This window comes from Lethenteron reissneri, chromosome 56 (genome assembly GCF_015708825.2).
Source record: "Lethenteron reissneri isolate LAM-NWPU_2019-01 chromosome 56, ASM1570882v1, whole genome shotgun sequence".
NCBI lineage: Eukaryota > Metazoa > Chordata > Hyperoartia > Petromyzontiformes > Petromyzontidae > Lethenteron > Lethenteron reissneri.
In genome coordinates this window covers 342,727-367,984 of record NC_083834.1, presented here as the reverse complement: position 1 = coordinate 367,984, position 25,258 = coordinate 342,727, and the positions used below count along the sequence as shown (strand labels likewise).

At 46.5% G+C, this 25,258-nt stretch overlaps 1 long non-coding RNA gene across 1 annotated transcript in view; it reads left to right on the top strand.

The window, feature by feature from the left end:
- LOC133356927 (uncharacterized) overlaps positions 1-25,258 on the top strand; it is a 61,736-nt gene that overhangs the window by 14,142 nt on the left and 22,336 nt on the right. The window contains exon 2 of the long non-coding RNA XR_009756914.1: positions 5,416-5,563. This is a non-coding gene — a long non-coding RNA (uncharacterized LOC133356927). The remainder of the gene's footprint in view (positions 1-5,415; positions 5,564-25,258) is intronic.

Below are 25,258 nucleotides of genomic sequence, written 5' to 3'. Positions count from 1 at the left end.
GGCGCGGACGTCGTAGAGAGCACCTCCCCGTGCACTCACGTAGCCCCGCCCACTGTGTTTGTTTGCCATAAGCTGCCATGCATAACGGGCTCTCTCTCTAACACCCCTACACTACTACAGAGTCAATAGATACTACTTCCTCTGTTGTATGTAGGGTGTGTAGGTATATATACCTACGAGGGGTAAAGATATTTTTTGAGGGGGGGGGGGGGATCCACAATTTTCAGAAACCTTTTACATCAACTATTTACCCCACACTTTCTACAACTTTTTGGACTTGTGCAAGCCTCTTATATATTTGTTGGTGGAGAAATGTACAAACGGCCTACTGGGCTTTGACAATACCTTAGTATCTGTGTATATATTAAGGTTTTACTTCCGCTAGTATACTATAAACGCATGTTTCTGACGTACTCAGAGGAAATCCCCCAAGGCTTTAAGAGGGGATAGCAAGCAATAGTCTGCACAGACCGGTTCATAAACCCACATAAGTCTTCTCACCTGGCTCGACTCCAGTTGATATATTTCAATTCCTCGTATTCCAGAATGAGATGCGCGCGTCCTGCTGGGTTCATTTCAGTCGAATCTTTGTAATGAAAAGTAGAAGGCCTCAAATGAATGTATTTTACATCAACACAGCCCCTCGCACTGACAGAAAAAACAATGCTGTCCGATTCGGTAAAAAAAATCTCCCAAGCAATCGAGCGGCGAGGGGGCAAAAGTGCAGGGAGAAGGCGCGACAAACCGAACGAAGGTAAATTACTGGAACAGCAATGGCACTGCGCTCAGGTCGTCGCAGCCTTAAATGAGTACCCGGTATGGTGTGGAAATACCAGCACTGGGGAGACAAAGGCAGCCGGGCCTGGTGTTTGCCACACGACTCCCCGTCCGCTGTGTGGGCCTTAAAAAGGTAACAAGACTTGCACCAACAATCTTTTAAAGGCTACCCGGGGTTATTTGCAGCCGCAACTGCCTGCTTAGCTCGGCACGTTCAGTAGCGCAGTACGAGAACCGCTCCACCACCGCTCGCCTATAGTAAAGATAATCAATTCTAATTGCATGGAACATAATTGCATGGATTCATACCCTTTGTTTTTTTCGGTAAAGTCACGTAGGTAAAAAAAATGAAAACAACTAAATTAAATCACGACATTTCAGAGGGAACACAAGCTTCCATCTTCAGATGGAATCGTTACCTACGTGACTTTACCGAAAAAACCAAAGAGTATGAATCCTTGCAGTCACGAAAGCTTCAAATCTAGAAATAATTGCATGGAACATGTTATTTCTGCTGCTTGAGTTGTTCGTGATTTTCCGTTATGGGTGGGGCCATCGTCAGAGAAAATAATTAGGGAGGCAGAGTCCTTGCATTAATTGTTAACAGCTTCAATTACTGTCGCTTTAAAGCTTAGCGATTTATAACGTTCCATCATCTCAATTACACGCGGTAACTGTGAATGGGTAGTGATGCTGTGATGGATGGGAAACGTGCGTAGAGTGGAGAATAGGGTAAGCAACTTGAAGGTTGGGAATAGCATGTGGCAGGGAAGTCTTGTGGGAAGGATCAGGTGGTGGAGGTTGAGATGGGTGGGACACGGGTGGAGGACGAGGGCCGAGCCGGGCATTGGAGTGGCACCCAAAGGTGAGTGATCATCAAGCAGTCATCCTCACTTACCTGCTTCCGCTCCTCCCCTACAACCCGTCTCTTCTCCCGAGACCAGGGCAACCTGCGGCTCTGGAGCCACATGCAGCTCTTTAGGGACAGCTTTGTAACGTTCACTTACTCATTCACCTACTCACTCACATCACTTACCCAAATACCAACCGACGCATGTGTAAACCCACCCACTAACTCACCCAGCCACTTCCTCCATGTCGAACCCACCCACTCCCTGACCGACTCACTCACCTGCCCACCCACCGACCCGACTCACTCAACAACCCACCCACCCAACCACTCATTCACTAAACCACTCACTCACTTACCCACCTATTCACCAACCCACCCACTCACTCACCAAACTACACACCTGATCACTAACTCACTCACCCACCCACTTACTCACCCACTACCTCACCCACCCATCTTCTCCTGCATTCAGCCAGCCACCCGCTCAATCATGTAGCCACTAGCCCACTCACACACTCGCCTACCCACCCACTTACTCACTAACGCACTAACTCACTTTACCAAACCACTAACTGACCCACTCACCCACCCACCCACCCATACACTCAATCACCTACCCATTCACTCACCTCACTCAACAACCGACCAACTCACCCACCCGCTCACCACCCACTACCCATACAATCACTCAACCACTCACTCACTGTCTCATTCAGTCACCCCACTCACTCAACCCATACACTCACTCAACAACCCACCCAATCACCCACTCACCCAATCCCTAACTCACCCAATCCCTAACTCACCCACTCACCTACTACCCACGCAATCACTCAACCACTCACTCATCATCTCATTCACTCACCCCACTCACTCAACAACTCACCCACCCATCACTCAACCACCCAATAATTCAACCACCCATTAAATCAACCATGCGATGGACACCTTACAGCCTAGGCAGTGCAGTTTGTTGCTGTGGAACTTTTAGTGTTATCTCCTTCATCTGTAGGAGTTTCTTCAGGTACTCCAGTTTACCGTCACGTGCATACCACACAACAACAAAGGAACTCGAAAAACTATTAAAAACGATGTTATTGTTTGATATCCCGTGTTTCATGAGTGTGGTATACAATTATTTACAGCCCCTTGTTAATCCACTGCTGGTTGAAGAAGGGCCCTTCTATGCTGTGTCAGTTATGGGCGCTGCTTGACCATACTTCACGCTGGCTAGAGTTGTTGAAGCGAGGGTTCAGGACCAGTTCAGAAAACATTCACTGCTGATGTGAGCAGTTTAGTTGGAAGCATATTATATTTTTTGCGACGTAGAATTGTCATTTATTACTTACTGTTAGTAGCTCAGCTTATTGGAGAGTATATTTAGTATACTGATGATACTATGTAGTTTATACTTTAGTTTTTTACGTGGTTGTTTAGTTACTGCAGCTACATACTATTAACATTCCTTCCCTTTATTAATGCTACCCCTATCCCCTCCCTTTGATGCTGCTAATCCTGCATAATGCACGGGCATAATATGACTTTGAAACCCCCCGCCCACCTACTACGAATTTCACAAGTAGTACTAATCACATACCTGCATTTCCCATAAAAATGCTAAATTCCTCGTGATATGCAAATTCTTTTGTCAAGGCACCCTTCCAACCCAGCTTAAATATACGCTCCAAGCGTGGTGGTGTTTCATTCAGACGCTGTCTCCCCGACAGACCTGGTCTTCACCTGAGAACGGCTGCTTGCGTTGTGGCCGAAACGTCGTGAGAATTATTTTATTATGTTTTATTTTTATTATTTTATTACTTCCCTTTTTCGTGACTTTACCGAAAGAACCAAGAAGATGACACTGGCATTATTTATGTAAATCATTGTTTTTTCAGACATTAAAAAAATATTACTATTTAAGGGAGCCGATTTAACTAAAATGTAAAAATTTTATTCGACCAGGTAAGGCCAACTGAGCTACATAACTCTTATTTAGAAGTGACCTGGCCACAAATTATAGCCCAATGAAGTAGCTTATTGAGTGTAAATTTATACCAGACAAATACTTTAAATGCATGTTTTTAAATGTGGAGGGAAAAACCGGAGGACCTGCAGTAAAATCCATGCGACCACGGCGAGAGAGACATGCAAACTCCAATATACAGCCATCAGGGTCTGGATCGAACCCACAGCCTCTTGTATACTAGGCGAGGTATTTAACATCTTGTCACCATCTCGATTATCGTAACCATCATCATACTCTTTAGATCTTTCGGTGAAGTCACGTAGGTATAAAATATAATAAATCACGATGTTTCGGGCGCAACACAAGCGTCCGTCATCAGGTGGGAAAGCATGGTCTGCTGCTGAGGCAGACTGTTGTAAAAGGTTTGCAATGGGTGTAGCCCAAGGGTCATAAAGAAGTGGTCGGGGCTAGTAATGTTAATGTGAAAAATTAGCATGTAACTGTAAGATAGGAGAGCTGCCTCCTCGACGAGGGCACGAAATTGATTTTTCCAAGACGGAGGTACTCTGCAAACCTACCGGCTACCTTCAGAGATTTGTTTATGAAGCCATCCAGATATATAAACACAGACACACTTCAACCGAGAGGATGGGTACAAACTGAGAAATCATTTGGAGGCCGTTATTAACCAGGTAAAGTATTAACTGACTGTGATGTTTCCATGTCAGCTGTTATTTCCAGCCCCCTCATACCGCCCCTGCCCCCCCCCCCCGCTCCCCCCACCATCGTGACCCCCCGCCCCCCCCTCGCGACCACCCTTGCCCCCCATTGCTCCCCCATAATCCCCCATGCCCCCGTACCCCCCCCTCGTGACCCCCCTTGCCCCCATGCCCCTCCCCCTCACAACCCCCCATGCCCCTCCCTCACGACTCCCTCCCCATGCCCCCCCAGCCCCCCCTCGTGACTCCCACCATGCCCCCCCTCGCGACCCCCCCATGACCCCCGCGCGCCCCCTCGCAACCCCCCCATGCCCCTCCTCACGACCCCCCTCATGCCCCCCCTGCCCCTTCCCTTCCTGACCCCCCATGCCCCCCCACCCTCCCCCTCGCGGTCCCCCTCATGCCCCTCCTGCGCCCTCCCTCGTGACCCCCATGCCGCCCCGCCACCCCCTCGCGACCCCCCTTGCCCCCCCATGCTCCCCCTCAACCCGCAATGCCCCCCTACCCTCCCCCACGCGACCCCCCCTGCCCCCTCACAATTCCAACCATGCCTCCCCATGCCCCTCCCTCACGACTCCCTCCCCATGCCCCCCCAGCCCCCCCCCCTCATGACTCCCACCATGCCCCCCCTCGCGACCCCCCCATGACCCCCGCGCGCCCCCTCGCGACCCCCCCCATGCCCCCCCTGCCCCTCCCCTTCGTGACCCCCCTTTGCCCCCCGCCCTCCCCCTCGCAGCCCCCTCATGCCCCCTGTGCCCCCCCTTGCCCCCCTCAAACCCCATGCCCCCCTACCCTCCCCCTCTCGACCCCCTTGCCCCCCCCTGGTGACTAACACCATGCCCAGCCTCGTGACCCACCCCATGCCCGCTCCTGCCCCCCTCGTGACCCCCCCATGCCCCCCACTCGCGACTCCCCCCATGCCCCCGCCCTCCCCACCATCGTGACCCCCCTTTTGCCCCCCATGCCCCCCGTCCCGCCGTCGCGACCCCACCCCCCTTTCCCCCCTTCCTGGCAACCCCCGCCCATGCCCCTCCCCCTCGCGACCCGCCCCCTCACCCCCCATGTCCCACCCCCCTCCCCCCGCTGCTACTTCCGCTTAGGCCTTGGCCGAGTGGAGGCGGCGCGCGCTGTGGATTGTGGGTGGCGAGCGGCTGATTTGAATTCCCGCTCACGGCCACTGTCAGTGGCTCGCGAAAGCTTCTGAAGCGGCGGCTCGCTGGGCCTCCTCTACGTTGACTCAGCCTGAAGGTGAGAACCTCGCGCGGTGTGTCCACATCAGCAGTGGCGGCGGCGGTGGGAGGAGACAGAGGAGGCGCCTGGCCCACAGCCGTCATGTTCTGCTGAGTTCACGGCGCAGCTTCAAGCAGAGCTCGGCCCTGCTGCTGCTGAGAGGCACTCCCAGACGGCCGCGTGGCTGGTGGGAATTATAGTTGTGGTTACATTATAGTTGTGGTTACAGTTGTTGGTCGTGGTTATTGTTGTGATTATAATTGTGTGGTTGTTATTGTGGTGGTTGTGCAGGTGGTGGCACACGAGTTAACCCATAGCACCAGGGTCTAGCCCTCCTCTTGCAGTCAACCCATGGTACCTGAGTCTGGCCCATGACCTCCTCCTGCACTTAGCCTGGCACAGCCGTCAAACCATGGCATCTGAGTTATTGTGGTGACGTCACCACCACATAATGGTGAATGGCGACTGTTGATGTGTGTGGGCTTGTGTGTGAGTATGATGGTGAATGTGTGAGTATGATGGTATCATGGTAAGTGTATCATGGTTAGTGAGTAATATTGAGTGTGAGTTTGACTAATTCTCCCCCCTCTCGCTGTCTCTGCTTTCCCCCCTAACTTCCTCGCCTGGTATACAGGAGTTTGGGTTCGATCCCGACCTTGATGCCTGCTGTATATTTGGAGTTTGCGTGTCTCTGTCTCTCCCCGTGGTCGCGTGGATTTTTCTCCGGGTCCTCCGGGTCCTCTTCCCTCCACATTTAGAAACATTCGTTTAAAGTTTTGACTTGACTGCAGGAATTAATATTCTTGGTTCTTTTGGTAAAGTCACGTAAATAGAAAAAAAAATATTTGTTTTAAATATATTTTTTAATAAAAATACAAAATAATATATATTGAAAATAATAAAAGCAATATATTATATTTATTTTATTAATATATATTTTTATGTTTTGGTTTTCTATTTACTTGACTTTTCCGAAAGAACCAAGAATATGAATATTCGTTTAAAGTATTTGGCTGCTGTAATTTACACGTGATGATGAACCACTTCGTTGAGCTATCATTGGTGCCAAGTCGCTTCTGAATAAGTAATATTTAAAAGTACTTTTTTTTTAAACTCGCTTTAATGAAATGTACCGTACGAGTAATGGCAGAACTCCACGACTCCAGGAAGTTGCCCCGAGGCTTGCCATAACGTAAGGGACCGTGGTGATTTACAGCCAACGTCAGTTGAGCGTGGACAATTAGACCCAAGCCGAATCATAACATATAAAAATGAATGTTTAAAAATACTTTTTTTATATAATCTAGTTTTGTCATCAGTATGACATAAGTATACCAAGTTTGCAGTCGATACCACATTGGGAAGTGGGTTAAAATTGAGTTACAAGATTTGAGGATACGACAACAACAGAGTCAGTTAAATAAAAGCGTGTAATAAAATGAGATGTTCAGCTCAGTGGACCTTACTTGGTAAAATGAAAATCGTTGAGATTTTAGTCTAGTTTTGTCTCTCCTTCCCGAGCACAACAACAAGCAGGAGCAGGGGGAGGAGCATTCTCCACTAAGTGGTGGTGACGACACCACGGCACTTGTGCCAGGATATGTGCACCACATATATCCATCACATAGAGACCCATAGAGTCATCACACATAGACCTATACACTCACCACGCACAGACCCTCAGACTTGCACAGAGAACCATAGACTCACCATAAAAACCCATATACTCATCAGACAGAGAACCACAGACTCAAACAGATCCACAGACTCGCACAGAGCCCTATAGACTCACCAAACAGACACATAGACTCACCAGACAGATACCCATAGACTCAATCGTACCCATACTCACATAGAGACCCACAGACTCGCCACACAGAGACCCATATAATCACCACACAGAGACCCATAGACTTACACAAAGGCGCATAGACTCATCACACAGAACCACAGACTCAAACACACCCACGGACTCGCAGAGTAAGACTCGCAGAGGTCTATGGGCTCATCACACAAACACATAGACTCACCACAGAGACCCGTAGACTCACCACATAGATTCTAGATTTGAAGCTTTCGTGACTGCAAGGATTCATTATCTTAGGTTTTTTTCGGTAAAGTCACGTAGGTAAAAAATTTAAATTAATAAAAGTAAAATAAAAATAAAAATCACGACGTTTCGGAGGCAACACAAGCTTCCGTCTTCACGTGGAACCGTCACAGCACGATAGCTGTATCAAGTGAGAGAAATTCCTCTCTCACTTGGTAGGCCCTGAATATTATTTTTGTGAGGTTCGTTGCGGCTGAAGCACGCTGTTAGGAATGGGCCTTTGTTGTGTAAACTAGGTGCGGATGATGTAAAGGTGCGTGTAAAAGGGACTGAGCCTTTTTGTTATGTAGAGATGATGCGGCTGAAATCGCTGCCAGGAAATGAGTCTTTGTTGTGTAGAATGATTGACTGAGCCTATTATTATGTAGAGGTGGTGCGGCTTACATCGCTGTCAGGAAATGAGTCTTTGTTGTGTAGAATGGTTGACTGAGCCTATTATTATGTACGGTGATGCGGCTTAACTTGCTGTCAGGAATAGAGTCTTTGTTGTGTAGAATGGTTGACAGCCTATTATTATGTAGAGGTGGTGCGGCTTAACTCGCTGCCAAGAAATGAGTCTTTGTTGTGTAGAATGGTTGACTGAGCCTATTATTATGTAGGGGTGGTGCAGCTGAAATCGCTGCCAGGTATGCTCCAAATATGGGAAGTTAAATATTTTTTGCATGATTATTAACATCTTTCCAATGATTACTAAGTTTGTACCCATCATCACGGTTGAAATTATGTCTGTGTTTGTATATTTGGATGGCCTCGTGTACAAACTTTTGATGGTAGCCAGGAGGCTTGCAGAGCAGCTTAGTCTCAGAAAAGACAATTTCATGAGAGCCCACAGCATTGTAGCAATGACTCTATGGTCTTCCCAAGATCCATAAAGAAGGCACCCCGCTACGACCCATCGTGTCGACGATCAACTCTCCTATGTACAAACTGGCCCGGTTTCTATCAGATACTCTGCTTCCCTTCACAGGCAAGACCTCTTCGGCAGTACTCAATTCAACCCAATTAGTCTCTATGGTCAAGGACATGGTACTATCTCCTGATGATATCCTCGTCAGTTTTGATGTAGTATCTCTGTTTACCAAGGTCCCAGTACCTGACACCCTAACAATAATTGAGGACTTGGTCCAACATGGATTGAATTCGGATGTACCTGCGCTGGTTAGGCATTGCCTCACCAACACATATTTTACTTGGTATGGGACCTTCTACAAACAGAATGAGGGTACCCCTATGGGCTCCCCCTTGTCACCAGTGATAGCCAACATGTTCATGGAAAAGTTTGAATCAGACGCCATCCAGACATCCACCCTGCGTCCTTCCCTGTGGAAGAGGTATGTGGATGACACTTTCGTCATTTGGCCACATGGCCTCCCAGCATTGAACCACTTCTTGGACCACATCAATTCCAGACACCCATCCATCAGATTCACCATGGAAGTGGAGAAAGATGGTAAACTACCATTCTTAGATATTCTGTTTGAGAGAAGACCTGACGAATCCTTGGGACATTCTGTCGACAGGAAAGCCACCCACACAGATTCCTACTTGAAACCCGATTCCCACCACCACCCATCTCAAAAGAATTCTCTCATCAAAACGCTATACCACAGAGCTCATGGCATTTCTGACCAACACCACCTGGCCAGTGAATTAAGACATGTACATCGGGCCCTCAGGATGAACGGATACTCTGACCGCACCATCCGCCAAGCTGTTTCTCCCACCATACAGAAACAGCCACAAGAAACTCCAATCAAAACTATCACGTTACCATACATATAAGGCGTGACCAAAAAGATCTCTAAATTTCTAAACAAACATAAGATTCAAGTCCGATTCAGTACAGTACATAAAATCCGTGACCTAATTCCATCTGTGAAAGATGTCATTCCTGACTTACAATACCCTGGAGTCTACAAACTGAGTTGCAGTTGTGGTGATTGCTACATTGGATAAACGAAACGTCATATCTCTGATCGTGTCCGCGAGCACAAGTCAGATCTGAAACACGGCAAAACTGATTCTTCCGCCATTGCCGATCATTGCTACAACGCTGTGGGCTCTCATTAAATTGTCTTTTCCGAGACTAAGGTGCTCTGCAAGCCTCCTGGCTACCATCAAAGGTTTGTACACGAGGCCATCCAAATATGCAAATACAGACATAATTTCAACCGTGATGATGGGTACAAACTTAGTAATCATTGGAAAGATGTTATTAATCATGCAAAAAATATTTAACTTCCCATATTTGGAGCATACCTGGCAGCGATTTCAGCCGCACCACACCCCAACATAATAATAGGCTCCGTCAACCATTCTACACTGTTGTATTTGTTGTGTTATGAAATTTTGATGAAAATAATAAAAATTAATAATTTTCCGAAAAATGCGCAAATCGCATTAATTATGTTAATGTGTGTATTAACGTGCATAAATTATGATAATGTGTGTAATTATATGCATAAATTATGATAATCGCGGAGATAATCGTAGTAATTTATGCGGACGCTTGCGATTATGTTAATGTGTGCAGTTGTGATAATTAGGCTTAGTTTCGTTTATCCAGAGTTATATCGATCAGGATAACACGATTATCATCGATTAAACGTTTACCGATTATCTTAGTGTGTTTATGTTATTTTAGGTCTCCAGTTTCAGATCTCATCACAGGATACAGTTATCAAGAATAAGATAGTTTTGCATGGACTTGGAAAGAAGCACTCGAACAGTTGGTGTTAAGCAATTTTAATTCTAAACAAGCACATGACACTCTCTTATGCGAAAGCAGGTATACGTCAATAAATTCATGGGCAAGATTATGCAATTAACGAAAATGAATGACTAAAAATACTTCTTCATTGGCGAGATCATGCAGTTAACGAAAATGAATGACTAAAACATTTCTTATTCATGTAACTCGACGGCAGCAACTGCTTTGCACGATCCGTTGATATTGAACGCACCACCTCGAAATGGCAAGCCTTTTTGAAACGCAAAGACAATTTTTTTTTAAGTCTTATTCGTGTGCGTGCTGTGTGTGCGTTGTCCCCTCGTAATATTAATTGTGTCGTTAGCTTGTGTGGTGTAGGAGGATACAAACAGCGGCCAGAAGTTTTCTCTGGGTTGGGCGTGGCCGCCGCGAGCCCCCGCTGCTCCCTCTCTCTTGCGTGTCTCTGCTTGTGCACTCTCTCTCTCTCCACTGCTGGATGACGAGTTGGCACGACGCTCGGTGACGCCCGGTGACGTCCGAGTCGTGCTGCTCTTGCGCTCTCTCTCTCTCTCCACTGCTGGATGACGAGTTGGCACGACGCTCGGTGACGCCCGGTGACGTCCGAGTCGTGCTGCTCTTGCGCTCTCTCTCTCTCCACTGCTGGATGACGAGTTGGCACGACGTTCGGTGACGCCCGGTGACGTCCGAGTCGTGCTGCTCTTGCGCTCTCTCTCTCTCCACTGCTGGATGACGAGTTGGCACGACGCTCGGTGACGCCCGGTGACGTCCGAGTCGTGCTGCTCTTGCGCTCTCTCTCTCTCCACTGCTGGATGACGAGTTGGCACGACGCTCGGTGACGCCCGGTGACGTCCGAGTCGTGCTGTTCTTGCGCTCTCTCTGCTTTGCACGCTTGGTCGACGCTTGGCGATCTCCGCCCTTTTACAGGTTGATTGCTTGTCGTCACTCGTCACTCTCTCTGCTCCGTGCTTCCCTTGTTCGTGCAGCTGCCAGCTTCACTCGCACTTAACTTCGTTCTGCGAGAAGCGACACCGGCTATCGGCATCGGTGTTTCGTTTCCTCACGACGCTCCGCCAGCCGGAGCACGGCTGAAACCCAGCCCCGACCCAGGTTGAACTCAGACTTCTGCGACTCGAACGACCCCTCCTCGTTCCATCTCTCCTCGAGGCAGGATCTGCCCCTGCTCTCTTGCGAGCCCCGTCGCAACGCTGAGCGCGACTCGGACAGACTGCTCTCAGACTGTCACTTTAACGATGTCTCGTCGTCCCATCTCTCCTCTCTGTGCATTCCTTGCGAGCGGGCGACAAAACACAAACAGAGCGAGAAAAAGCAGACACCCCCGCGACCCCTCCTCGCGACCTTTCCTAACCCTCCAAGCATTCATGGGCCATCTGTTTGTGCTGCGGGGAGACAAAGACGGCCGTGTTTAACTCAAAACGTGAGCACCCTCTCCTCTCTCCGCGTCTCTTGTGAGAGAAAACAAACAGAATAAAAAAACAGATATCTTTGGAATGTCAGGCACCGATTCCCCCCTGTGACCTTTTTGCTCCCTCCTTGCTTGCCAGACCCCGCTGGAAGACAAAGGTGGCTGAGGAGATGTTTGCAATACATTTATGTGGTCCTGTGTTACATTTATTCTTGAATTATATTTTATGAGTTCCTTCGGTCTTAGTATCTTATGTTGTATCCTAACCCTTCTTCCATAATTGAGATTAATAATATTTGATGATTTTTATATATTATCTTTTTACTTGTTTTTTTAATGAATGAAACACACCAAAAGCGCAGCAAACTGCAAAACACCAGGTGTTGTTAAGTAATGAACTGGAGGAGGGCTAGGATGGCAGAATTTGCAACCTTGCTTCAAGGAAAGATAAGGCCTGATGAACGGGCACATGTCACCCTGCAGGCGGCAGAGACAGTGGGAGTGTCAGCCAGACATAGTTAAGGCAAAAAGCCCAACCATCCTGCATGGTTTTAAAGTAACGTCAAAATTCGAAATTCAACAACAGAGTAGGCTAAATTATCGATCCTCGCGCTCGCTCAAATTGGAGACCAGGCTGCGAGCTACATAAATGAACCATTGCCCATTTGCTAATCCAATACTGAATGTTAATATTACTGAAGTCAAAACGAATTCTATGACCTCAGCACATGGGCAAATAATAGGGCAGTGTCGACTCAAAGGCAATGGAAGAAACAGAGGCGCCTTTGTCTAAATCACAACCACAGAAAGCCAGGAATCATCACTGATTGTGTGTTCAGGGATTCCGAGCTAGTTAGAACACGTGCACAGGGGGGGAGCTGATGTAAACAACCCTGCACGTCTGAACGTGAGGGGGCCTTTGACCTGAAAGTAAGAATAACACTCCCAGAGCAGAAGGTTGGATGACCACAGTGAGACGAGAATAAGAGTGGTGTATATCTCTCAAGGAGGCAGACCCAGCTGAACAACAAGGCTGCGGGGTCACCAGAAGTTCGCATTCGCCTAGTTAAGACAAAAAGCTCAATTATTCTGTATTGCTATTAAAGTAACGTTAAAGTCGGAATTTAACAACAGAGTAGGCTAAAGTTATTGATATTCACACCCACTCCAATTAAACCAGGTCACAAGTTACGCCTACTGAACCATCACCATCATTAAGTCAATATGAAATGCTATTTCCATACTTCAATACTTTCTATACAACTCGACCCGAAGCATATGACAATCAGAACCTTCCTAAGTCAAAATTGAATCGCACCCAGACAGGAGCGAATAGTCGATATAAGGTTGACGAGGGAAGGAAATTAAGAGCACGGCGAACTGCAAACGTAAGCAAAAAGCCGGGAACAACACCAGCCCAGCAACAGCGAGTGGGGCTTCGACAGGCCATAAAGTAGAATAATAACTCCCGGGGTCAGGGGACACAAGAAGAAGCAGGCAGACAAAAACCAGAACTGACTCCAAGGTTCAACCGCCCTCACCTACTCAGGAGGGACGGAAATTAATGAGGCCTTGAATTAACGGCAGGCAACAACAACGGCGAGCAGAGATAGGGTGGGGCAAAGACTGCGGACCATGGAATGCAACTTCGTGTCAGTAAAGCCCTGACAAACAAGTTAAGTTAAAGACATCACAATACATAGTATCGCACATAACATCAATGTTAACTCTATTCACCATAAACTATATTCCGCTTATATAACCATCCAGGCACCAAGGAATACGAATTCCTAGGATCAAGAAACTTACCCCTTAACCTAAGATATCGGAAATAAATTTATAGTAATAAGTATATGCATGAAAGACAAAAGTAAAACTTATGGAAAAGCCAGGATAACGGGATGAATCACAACCAGGTCGAATATAATACATAATAAAAAAAAAACGATGTTAAACCCAGGGTCGGAGAGAAAGGGAGATCCCGGCCGTCTTTGTATCCCCGCAGCGCGGGATAGGAGTGTGTGTACGCTCGGGGAAACACCTACACTTGGGTCGGGAACCACGATGGGAAACGACAGACCTTAGGTTACATACAGAATCATAACTGTGAAATAGTAAGGGACAAATGTTAACTTAAAACTTTTAACCATTTCTTTGTGCGCCGGGTCGGAGAGAGTGTTGCCCCTCCCTCCAGGTTGTGCAACACGAACAAAGACGCCTATGAGACGATTTGTAACGTCTGTGTTTTGGGTTCATGAAGAAGGCCAGACAAGAGATAATATTGCACCCAGACAGAGAGACGACTTCGAGGCAATTTGTAACATCTGATTGTTTGCTCGTGGGTTTTATGGAGGGAGTGTGACAACGAATATACCGTCAGTAATGCACACAAGGACACACGGACATACGGACAGACACATGGACACACCTGCCTACGGACAGATCCTGACACAGCAAAAATCGGAAGAAGCCCCGCCTTGTGGGCGGGATCCAGGGGGAATTTTCGGCATAAAGTAAAGGATCCTGAGCATTGGAAACCAGTGCGACGGGAGGGTCCACTCAGAAGCTCGACCGGGAGGGTCGACTCAGGAACGAGTGCGACGGGAGGGTCCACTCAGAAGCTCGACCGGGAGGGTCGACTCAGGAACGAGTGCGACCAGAGCGGGTCCACTCAGGAGTGCGACCAGAGAGTCGACTCAGGAGCGAGGGCGACCAGCGGGTCGACCCAGGAGCGAGCTCGACCGGGAGGGTCGACTCAGGAGCGAGCTGCGACCAGCGGGTCGGCTCGACTCATCTTCAGCTCGTCAATCTCTGCTGCCGCCGGAGATCTCCGCTGCCGCCGGTGGTGAGCGTCGCGACTTGGCGACGATCCAGCGCTGCACGCTACGAGCGAGTTGTGGGCGCCACCTACCGACCGGGTTCCGAACTGCGACAGCGTATCAACAGCCATCCGAGCCAATTCACCACGGTGACAGGGGAGCGCCTGATACGTATGACGCGCACCGCCCCCTCACCACACGACCACCAGGCGTCTGTTTGACATAAAGAATCGACTCCGAACACTGACTATTCAAGACAACTCTTACCACTCAAAAACACTCGAACCCATAAGCCATCCGTGGCTGGAAAGCATCACAACGAGACCGAAGGATAGCCCTCCGTCGTTTATAAGAGTATTCTTAATTTTTATCTTTAATATTTAGTGGGCTGTACTCTTAATCGCATAAATTCCCAACAGATCCATCAATACGAACTGATTCTTGGCACCTCCTTCCGCCGAGCCACGCTCACGTGGGGAGTGGTGGCCCACCGGATCCTTATCAGGTGATCTGGTCCCCAATTAGTAAACTTGGTATAAGATAACAATCTTCGGAAAAGGAGCACCGTCGCAGGCCCTTACTCCGAGCCGTTCTGAGATAACCTGCCGATGTATCTGTTGAGATTGGTGCCTTTAAGAATAATAACTGTTTTTGATTGTGTTTTTTTTTATCGCCGTATAATCTTTCAAGTATCTTTCAGTCATAATCGCCGCACGTACTCGCATCCTCTACAGAATATTCAACTGTTCCGTGACCCAAGGTGCTAACAACGTGATAAGGGTTGCGTATGATCAATAAGGAGTGCGGTACTGCGTGAACAATATTGAGTATAATCATTCATTAACGTTAAGGTTTTCTTAGCATAGTATTTGCATGTTTTAACGACTCTCTCTCTCACTAACAACCATCGCGTTATGCGGGATCCATGTGCCGTTGTCAAAGTGAAATCAGACAATCGTTGATGATACTGTATTGATGCCGTATTGACGTTCAGGGATTGAGAGTTCGCATACTATATCATAGTTAAGGTTGAATTAGTAATAAATTGATCAATACAGAAGTGGTTGTGTGATTCTTTCCTGAAATCTATGCATAAGATCTGCTTCTGCGTTGAGATTTGAACTTGGTGACCTTAATAAACACACTAATACATACTCAGTAAATGTTAAAGCGATAACGGGGTGAACCGGGGTCTGGTTATCATAACGACTTGCGTTATCATAATTACACCCACTCGCATAATTAATACGATTACCTCTCGAATTGGCATAATTAAAATGTGCGTAATTACATAAATTAACATATTTCCGGATAATTACACATTTGGCCAAATTTCATTTAATTATTATTATTTCCACTGAATATTCATAACCCACATATACAACATAATAATTTCACCCACGCACGCATACAACATAACAAATTTTCATACCCAACATATACAACATAATGGGGGCTCGTCTTCCGGGATCTCTCGCAGACAGTTTATGCATGAATTCAGGAACGAATCACTGATGTGTTAATCAAAGTGTTGTGAACTAACGTTGCCTTGTGATTGTAAACGGGGGTATACAAACAAACGCGCTCTGAAGGGAAATACCAGAGTAGCAGAGTATAACAAAGACAGCTGGGCTGAGATTATTTGCTCGAGTTGAACTGACGCATCCTGTGATACAATTGTTTATATGCACTCTGAAAAGAAATATTAAGGTAACTCTTGCCATACTTAAGATGCTAGGATTAAGAATAATATTTGAATGGGTTATGGGATACGGGGAGCTCGTATTTAAACGTACCGACCAATCTGTTACAAAGCAGTACAGTCAGAGAGACATATGGGAAGGGAGCTGTATCGATAACACGAACACACCTTGGGGGAAACTAATTGACTGGATAAAAAGTAACGAAGGCAAACACGATGCAAAAACTGCAGAGAAGGCAGGACAGGACTCATACCTTCTCACACAGGCATACAGACAGGGATTGTGGAATGAAGGAAAATTTGGAAAGGAAACGGGAGAGAAATCGTCTCTAATAAACGACGAGAAATGTCCTCACACCCTCGAGAGGGAGGAGAAATCAAAGCTCGCGACACCAGCGAAACTCACAGACGTTGAGCCACAGAATAAATATGGAAGTAACATCAAATCACTCTCTTGGGTACGTGGACAGAGTCCAGGGATTGATCGCACAAAAGTTAAAGTAAAATCGCCAGGACATGGTACACTAAGGGCAGAGGCAAAAACTGAAGGGAAATGGCAACACGAGCGACACGGCCCTGGGCGCGCACACAGAAAATGCACACCACTTAAACACAAGAGACACAGCACAGACCAAAGTGACAGATTGCCTGATGATAACTTGTTTGATGACGACGCTGTCAGCAATCAACTTTCGGAATACCTGTTCACCAGTAAAACCCTTAAGTTGATGGACAAGGCTCTAGTCAGAATTCCCGATTTTGACCCCCACAATAAGACTATGGATATCCACACACATATCGCGACAGTGGAAGAGGAGGCAATGATTAGAGGGCTGAGGAGACGGGATGAAAAAGCGAGTTTGTTGAAACGGACCTTACATAAAGAATCTATTCCATGGGTAAAGTCACTACCACACAAGGTTAGAAATGATTTTAAACAATTGAGCCTGGCAGTGATTCGGAAGTTTGGAGAATATTCGACACTCACTGAGGGGTTTTATGCTGTAAAATCGATGACCCAGGGCATGACCAAGATCCACGTGACTACCTCGTCCAATTTAAAAGAGCGTATTACGCAGGCGATGTGAATCAATACCACGAAGGGGATAAAATGTTCAAAATTATGTTTTTTGAATCCTTGAGCCCAGAGATTACAGAAAGGGTGAGAATGGTTTTGAATCCAGAAACCGCATCCTTACGCCGCATAGAGAGCAAGGCGTACATGGCATGGTTATACAGAGCTAAGAATCATAATTCGGATCCAGAACACAGGGAGAGGGATGAGGAACCCAGCCTCTCAGAGAGGAATAAAAATCACCGAGCAGTCCCACCATGCAGAGAGCAGCAGAAACGCACGCACACATGGCAAAATAAACCAGAGAGAGGTTGGCACGAGAATGAGAGCGGCACAAAGCCGAACATTCAGGAGAATCGCAGGAGGGGGAGGTTCAGAATAGAACCATACCAACACCCCATGCCCCGACATGCGCAAGGTCAAGATTACCCACAGGGATGGCGAAGTAACAATCCAGGAAAAATTTGGCACCCAAATGGGAAAAACACTGGGCCAAGGGTGCAGGAGAATCGTAGGAGGGAGAGGTTCAGAGCAGAACCATATCAACACCCCATCCCACGACACACGCAAGGTTCAAATTACGCACAGAGATGGGAAGATAACCACCTAGCGGGAAGGTGTTACACATACCGCGGAGGTATGGATGCGAACATTCACGAGAATCGCAGGATGGGAGGTCAAACACAATCGATCCAATTCCGACCAATTCCTCCACCGGCTATACCAGGAGGGAATAGAGGAATACACAGAATACGGTCCAAATACGTGATGAACCATCCACAGTGATTGAGAGCGGGCAGCCCATACGCGCCACACCCGCCGAGGTGTTAAACCCGGCGCTCAATGTGAAATACAGGCAGGCTGCAAGTGACAGGGCGGGCAAAAACGTGGACAGTGCTCCCGTAAATGACGCGCGGATCGAATACAAGGACAGGGTTGCATTGAAGCGTGATCGGACAGTACAAAAACAGACAGCAGGGACACGCCCTGAGGAGCGCAGGCATGAGCCTTTGAATGGAAAATATCCAAGGGAAACCAAAAATTATGTGGATCGGAGTGCTAAAATGGAGACGAATGTCCATGACGTACCGGGAATGGTGTTGAAATCCAACACACTAGTAAAAACAAAGAGGGCAACATTACGAGGGACAGAATTAAATCGACACACTGACTCGGCAAATGTGCATGTAATCGCAGAGAGAGCGAATGCCTCGAACCAAGTGTCAAAGTGGGTCGTGTGCGCGAATTCTGGTTATGTGCAGCACAATTTTTCACCACACACTCCCACGACACAGAGAGTCAGAGAGGAAACTACAAAAACGAACCCGAAAACCGTGATCGAATTATCGAAGTGATAAGTGGTGAACGAGGCAACATGAGGAAGGTAACGCATAAATGCGTTCGAAACCGCTACCTAGCGTTTCCCAGGATTTAACAAAAACAAAAATGAATATTCGTCGGAGTCATGATGTATCAGAACCGATGTAACGCAATATCGATGGTTAACGCTTGTTTAATTTTCTTTGCTCAATTCAAATAACCATGTTAAGTTGTGACACGTACGCGCGCGTTGTAAGGAATAGCAGCAAAACTTGAGGACAATCGATGGTTCATGATGGAAGAAGGGTATACATTTTTTTTAAAAATAACCCGTGGCCATTTGACCACTGGTCATTTTTAAAAGGGCGGTATGTTGTATCCTAACCCTTCTTCCATAATTGAGATTAATAATATTTGATGATTTTTATATATTATCTTTTTACTTGTTTTTTTAATGAATGAAACACACCAAAAGCGCAGCAAACTGCAAAACACCAGGTGTTGTTAAGTAATGAACTGGAGGAGGGCTAGGATGGCAGAATTTGCAACCTTGCTTCAAGGAAAGATAAGGCCTGATGAACGGGCACATGTCACCCGTGCAGGCGGCAGAGACAGTGGGAGTGTCAGCCAGACATAGTTAAGGCAAAAAGCCCAACCATCCTGCATGGTTTTAAAGTAACGTCAAAATTCGAAATTCAACAACAGAGTAGGCTAAAGTTATTGATATTCACACCCACTCCAATTAAACCAGGTCACAAGTTACGCCTACTGAACCATCACCATCATTAAGTCAATATGAAATGCTATTTCCATACTTCAATACTTTCTATACAACTCGACCCGAAGCATATGACAATCAGAACCTTCCTAAGTCAAAATTGAATCGCACCCAGACAGGAGCGAATAGTCGATATAAGGTTGACGAGGGAAGGAAATTAAGAGCACGGCGAACTGCAAACGTAAGCAAAAAGCCGGGAACAACACCAGCCCAGCAACAGCGAGTGGGGCTTCGACAGGCCATAAAGTAGAATAATAACTCCCGGGGTCAGGGGACACAAGAAGAAGCAGGCAGACAAAAACCAGAACTGACTCCAAGGTTCAACCGCCCTCACCTACTCAGGAGGGACGGAAATTAATGAGGCCTTGAATTAACGGCAGGCAACAACAACGGCGAGCAGAGATAGGGTGGGGCAAAGACTGCGGACTATGGAATGCAACTTCGTGTCAGTAAAGCCCTGACAAACAAGTTAAGTTAAAGACATCACAATACATAGTATCGCACATAACATCAATGTTAACTCTATTCACCATAAACTATATTCCGCTTATATAACCATCCAGGCACCAAGGAATACGAATTCCTAGGATCAAGAAACTTACCCCTTAACCTAAGATATCGGAAATAAATTTATAGTAATAAGTATATGCATGAAAGACAAAAGTAAAACTTATGGAAAAGCCAGGATAACGGGATGAATCACAACCAGGTCGAATATAATACATAATAAAAAAAAAACGATGTTAAACCCAGGGTCGGAGAGAAAGGGAGATCCCGGCCGTCTTTGTATCCCCGCAGCGCGGGATAGGAGTGTGTGTACGCTCGGGGAAACACCTACACTTGGGTCGGGAACCACGATGGGAAACGACAGACCTTAGGTTACATACAGAATCATAACTGTGAAATAGTAAGGGACAAATGTTAACTTAAAACTTTTTAACCATTTCTTTGTGCGCCGGGTCGGAGAGAGTGTTGCCCCTCCCTCCAGGTTGTGCAACACGAACAAAGACGCCTATGAGACGATTTGTAACGTCTGTGTTTTGGGTCATGAAGAAGGCCAGACAAGAGATAATATTGCACCCAGACAGAGAGACGACTTCGAGGCAATTTGTAACATCTGATTGTTTGCTCGTGGGTTTTATGGAGGGAGTGTGACAACGAATATACCGTCAGTAATGCACACAAGGACACACGGACATACGGACAGACACATGGACACACCTGCCTACGGACAGATCCTGACACAGCAAAAATCGGAAGAAGCCCCGCCTTGTGGGCGGGATCCAGGGGGAATTTTCGGCATAAAGTAAAGGATCCTGAGCATTGGAAACCAGTGCGACGGGAGGGTCCACTCAGAAGCTCGACCGGGAGGGTCGACTCAGGAACGAGTGCGACGGGAGGGTCCACTCAGAAGCTCGACCGGGAGGGTCGACTCAGGAACGAGTGCGACCAGAGCGGGTCCACTCAGGAGTGCGACCAGAGAGTCGACTCAGGAGCGAGGGCGACCAGCGGGTCGACCCAGGAGCGAGCTCGACCGGGAGGGTCGACTCAGGAGCGAGCTGCGACCAGCGGGTCGGCTCGACTCATCTTCAGCTCGTCAATCTCTGCTGCCGCCGGAGATCTCCGCTGCCGCCGGTGGTGAGCGTCGCGACTTGGCGACGATCCAGCGCTGCACGCTACGAGCGAGTTGTGGGCGCCACCTACCGACCGGGTTCCGAACTGCGACAGCGTATCAACAGCCATCCGAGCCAATTCACCACGGTGACAGGGGAGCGCCTGATACGTATGACGCGCACCGCCCCCTCACCACACGACCACCAGGCGTCTGTTTGACATAAAGAATCGACTCCGAACACTGACTATTCAAGACAACTCTTACCACTCAAAAACACTCGAACCCATAAGCCATCCGTGGCTGGAAAGCATCACAACGAGACCGAAGGATAGCCCTCCGTCGTTTATAAGAGTATTCTTAATTTTTATCTTTAATATTTAGTGGGCTGTACTCTTAATCGCATAAATTCCCAACAGATCCATCAATACGAACTGATTCTTGGCACCTCCTTCCGCCGAGCCACGCTCACGTGGGGAGTGGTGGCCCACCGGATCCTTATCAGGTGATCTGGTCCCCAATTAGTAAACTTGGTATAAGATAACAATCTTCGGAAAAGGAGCACCGTCGCAGGCCCTTACTCCGAGCCGTTCTGAGATAACCTGCCGATGTATCTGTTGAGATTGGTGCCTTTAAGAATAATAACTGTTTTTGATTGTGTTTTTTTTTATCGCCGTATAATCTTTCAAGTATCTTTCAGTCATAATCGCCGCACGTACTCGCATCCTCTACAGAATATTCAACTGTTCCGTGACCCAAGGTGCTAACAACGTGATAAGGGTTGCGTATGATCAATAAGGAGTGCGGTACTGCGTGAACAATATTGAGTATAATCATTCATTAACGTTAAGGTTTTCTTAGCATAGTATTTGCATGTTTTAACGACTCTCTCTCTCACTAACAACCATCGCGTTATGCGGGATCCATGTGCCGTTGTCAAAGTGAAATCAGACAATCGTTGATGATACTGTATTGATGCCGTATTGACGTTCAGGGATTGAGAGTTCGCATACTATATCATAGTTAAGGTTGAATTAGTAATAAATTGATCAATACAGAAGTGGTTGTGTGATTCTTTCCTGAAATCTATGCATAAGATCTGCTTCTGCGTTGAGATTTGAACTTGGTGACCTTAATAAACACACTAATACATACTCAGTAAATGTTAAAGCGATAACGGGGTGAACCGGGGTCTGGTTATCATAACGACTTGCGTTATCATAATTACACCCACTCGCATAATTAATACGATTACCTCTCGAATTGGCATAATTAAAATGTGCGTAATTACATAAATTAACATATTTCCGGATAATTACACATTTGGCCAAATTTCATTTAATTATTATTATTTCCACTGAATATTCATAACCCACATATACAACATAATAATTTCACCCACGCACGCATACAACATAACAAATTTTCATACCCAACATATACAACACTTGGTTATCATTCGTCTATGTTTAATGAATATTCGTAATGATCCTCGTCACATTATTATTTTGGGGCTTCGCCAAGTTTAGTTCTCCAGAGATTGGTGTTTTATTCTGAGTTATATTTTAATGTCCTGAGGTTAAGTGTAACTATGTTTCCACTTAAGCTTTCTGGAATTCGTACTCTTTAGTTTTTAGGAAGGTCATGTAGAGATAGGAAACATATAATTCTAAATAATATGTATGCGGTGAATACGAGTAATATAAGATAATTACTAATAAAAAAATCTTATGGTTTGTTGGTTAATTATCTTTGTTAAGTTTCTACTTTTCGGTAAGGAAAACGTTAAGAAAACACGAGTTGCAACCGTTATTTACTCTGCACCTTATCTGTACATCTCCAGATGTCTTGGGAGGCTAGTCCATACATCTTTTTGTCCATCTGGATGTCTATGACCTCTCTGTGACCGAATTCTTATCATTTTAACCGCCCTCCATGTTTCATGGATTCCTGGTGTGCTTGTGAGGAGAAGTGAGTTGTTTTCATTGTTTAATTTAAAAAAAAGATATATAGATAATATAAAAAATATATACATATAATAATTTTTTTGGGAATTGTTCTTAATAAAAAAAGGGTATAGACACAATAATCCGCCCTTTTGAAAATTATCAGGGGTCGATTTGGCCACTGGCGAATTTTCAAACAAAGTAAATGCCCTTTTTTTGTGTTATGAATCCATAAGCCGCCCTCACTCTCGGCGGTTATTCCTTACCACGCGCGTATGTATCACAATCTTAACATGGTTACATTTGAAATAAGCAAAGAAAATAAAACAAAACGTTCCTTCCAAAGCGCGCGCGTATGTATCACAATCTTAACATGGTTACATTTGAATTGAGCAAAGAAAATAAAACAAAACGTTAAACATCGATATTACGTTACATCGGTTCTCATACATCATAACTACGGCGGATATTATTTTTTTTGTTTTTGTTAAATCCTGGGAAACGCTAGGTAGCGGTTTCGAACGCATTTTTGCGTTATTTTCCTCCTGTTACATCCTTGCAATCTTTTTACCAAGTTCCGAGTGTCTGGTTTACCACTTATCACTTTGATCATTCGATCATGTTTTTCCGGTTCGTTTTTGTAATTTCCCCTCTCACTCTCTCGCGTCGTGGGAATGTGTGGTGTAAAATTGTGCTGCACATAATCAGAATTCGCGCACACAACCAACTTCTGTACTCCGTTATCAATGGCATTCGCTCTCTCTGCGATTACATGCACATTTGCCGAGTCAGCGTGTCGATTTAATTCCGTGCCTCGTAATGTTGCCCTTTTGTTTTTTCCGATTGGGTTGGATTTCAACACCATTCCCGATACGTCATGGACATTCGTCTCCATTCCAGCACTCCGATCCACCTTAATTTTGGTTTCCCTTGGATATTTTTCATTCAAAGGCTCACGCCTGCACTCCTCAGGGCGTGTCTCTGTGTTCGCTCTCTCTGCCCCACCATCGCGCGCTCTTGCGACGTCCTGGGTGGCTTTACCTTTTTCCGGGCGATCCAGTTTTCCTATCTGTCTGTTATCTACCGTCCGATCACGCTTCAATGCAGCCCTGTCGTTGTATTCGATCCGTGCGTCATTTACAAGAGCACTGCTCGTGTTTCCTACCGCATCGTATGCTTTTAATGTTTCCCTGTCGTGGCGGTATTTGTTCGCCCTGTCACTTGCAGCCTGCTTGCATTTCCCATTGAGCTCAGGGTTTAACAAAACCTCGGCGGGTTGGGCGCGTGTTGGCCGCTCGCTCTCACTCACTGTGGGTGGTTCATCACGTATTTGGACCGCATTCTGTGTTATTCCTCTATTCCCTCCTGGTATAGCCGGTAGAGAAATTGGTCGGAATTGGACCGATTGTGTTTGACCTCCCATCCTGCGATTCAACTGAATGTTCGCCTCCATACCTCCGCAGTCTCTGTACCACCTTCCCGCTAGATGGTTATCTTGCCATCTTTGCGTGTAATTTGGACCTTGCGTGTGTCGTGGCATGGGGTGTTGATATGGTTCTGCTCTGAACCTCTCCCTCCTGCGATTCTCGTACATTTTTGGCCCAGTGTTTCTCCCATTTGGGTGCCAAATTTTTCCTGGATCGTTACTTCGCCATCTTTGTGGGTAATTTTGACCTTGCGTATGTCGGGGCATGGGGTGTTGATATGATTCTGCCCTTGGCCTCCACATTCTGCGATTCTCCTGAATGTTCGGCTTTGTGCCGCTCTCATTCTCGTGCCAACCTCTCTCTGGTTTATTTTGCCACAGGTGCGTGCGTGTTTGCTCCTCCCTGCATTGTGGGACTGCTCGGTGATTTTTATTCCTCTCTGAGAGGCTGGGTTCCTTATCCCTCTCCCTGTGTTCTGGATCCGAATTATGATTCTTAGCTCTGTATAACCATGCCATGTACGCCTTGCTCTCTATGCGGCGTAAGGATGCGGTTTCTGGATTCAAAACCATTCTCACCCTTTCTGTAATCTCTGGGCTCAAGGATTCAAAAAACATAATTTTGAACATTTTATCTCCTTCGTGATTTCGATTCACATCGCCTGCGTAATACGCTCTTTTAAATTGTAAAAGGTAGTCACGTGGGTCTTGGTCCATGCCCTGGGTCATCGATTTTACCGCATAAAACCCCTCAGTAAATGTCGAATATTC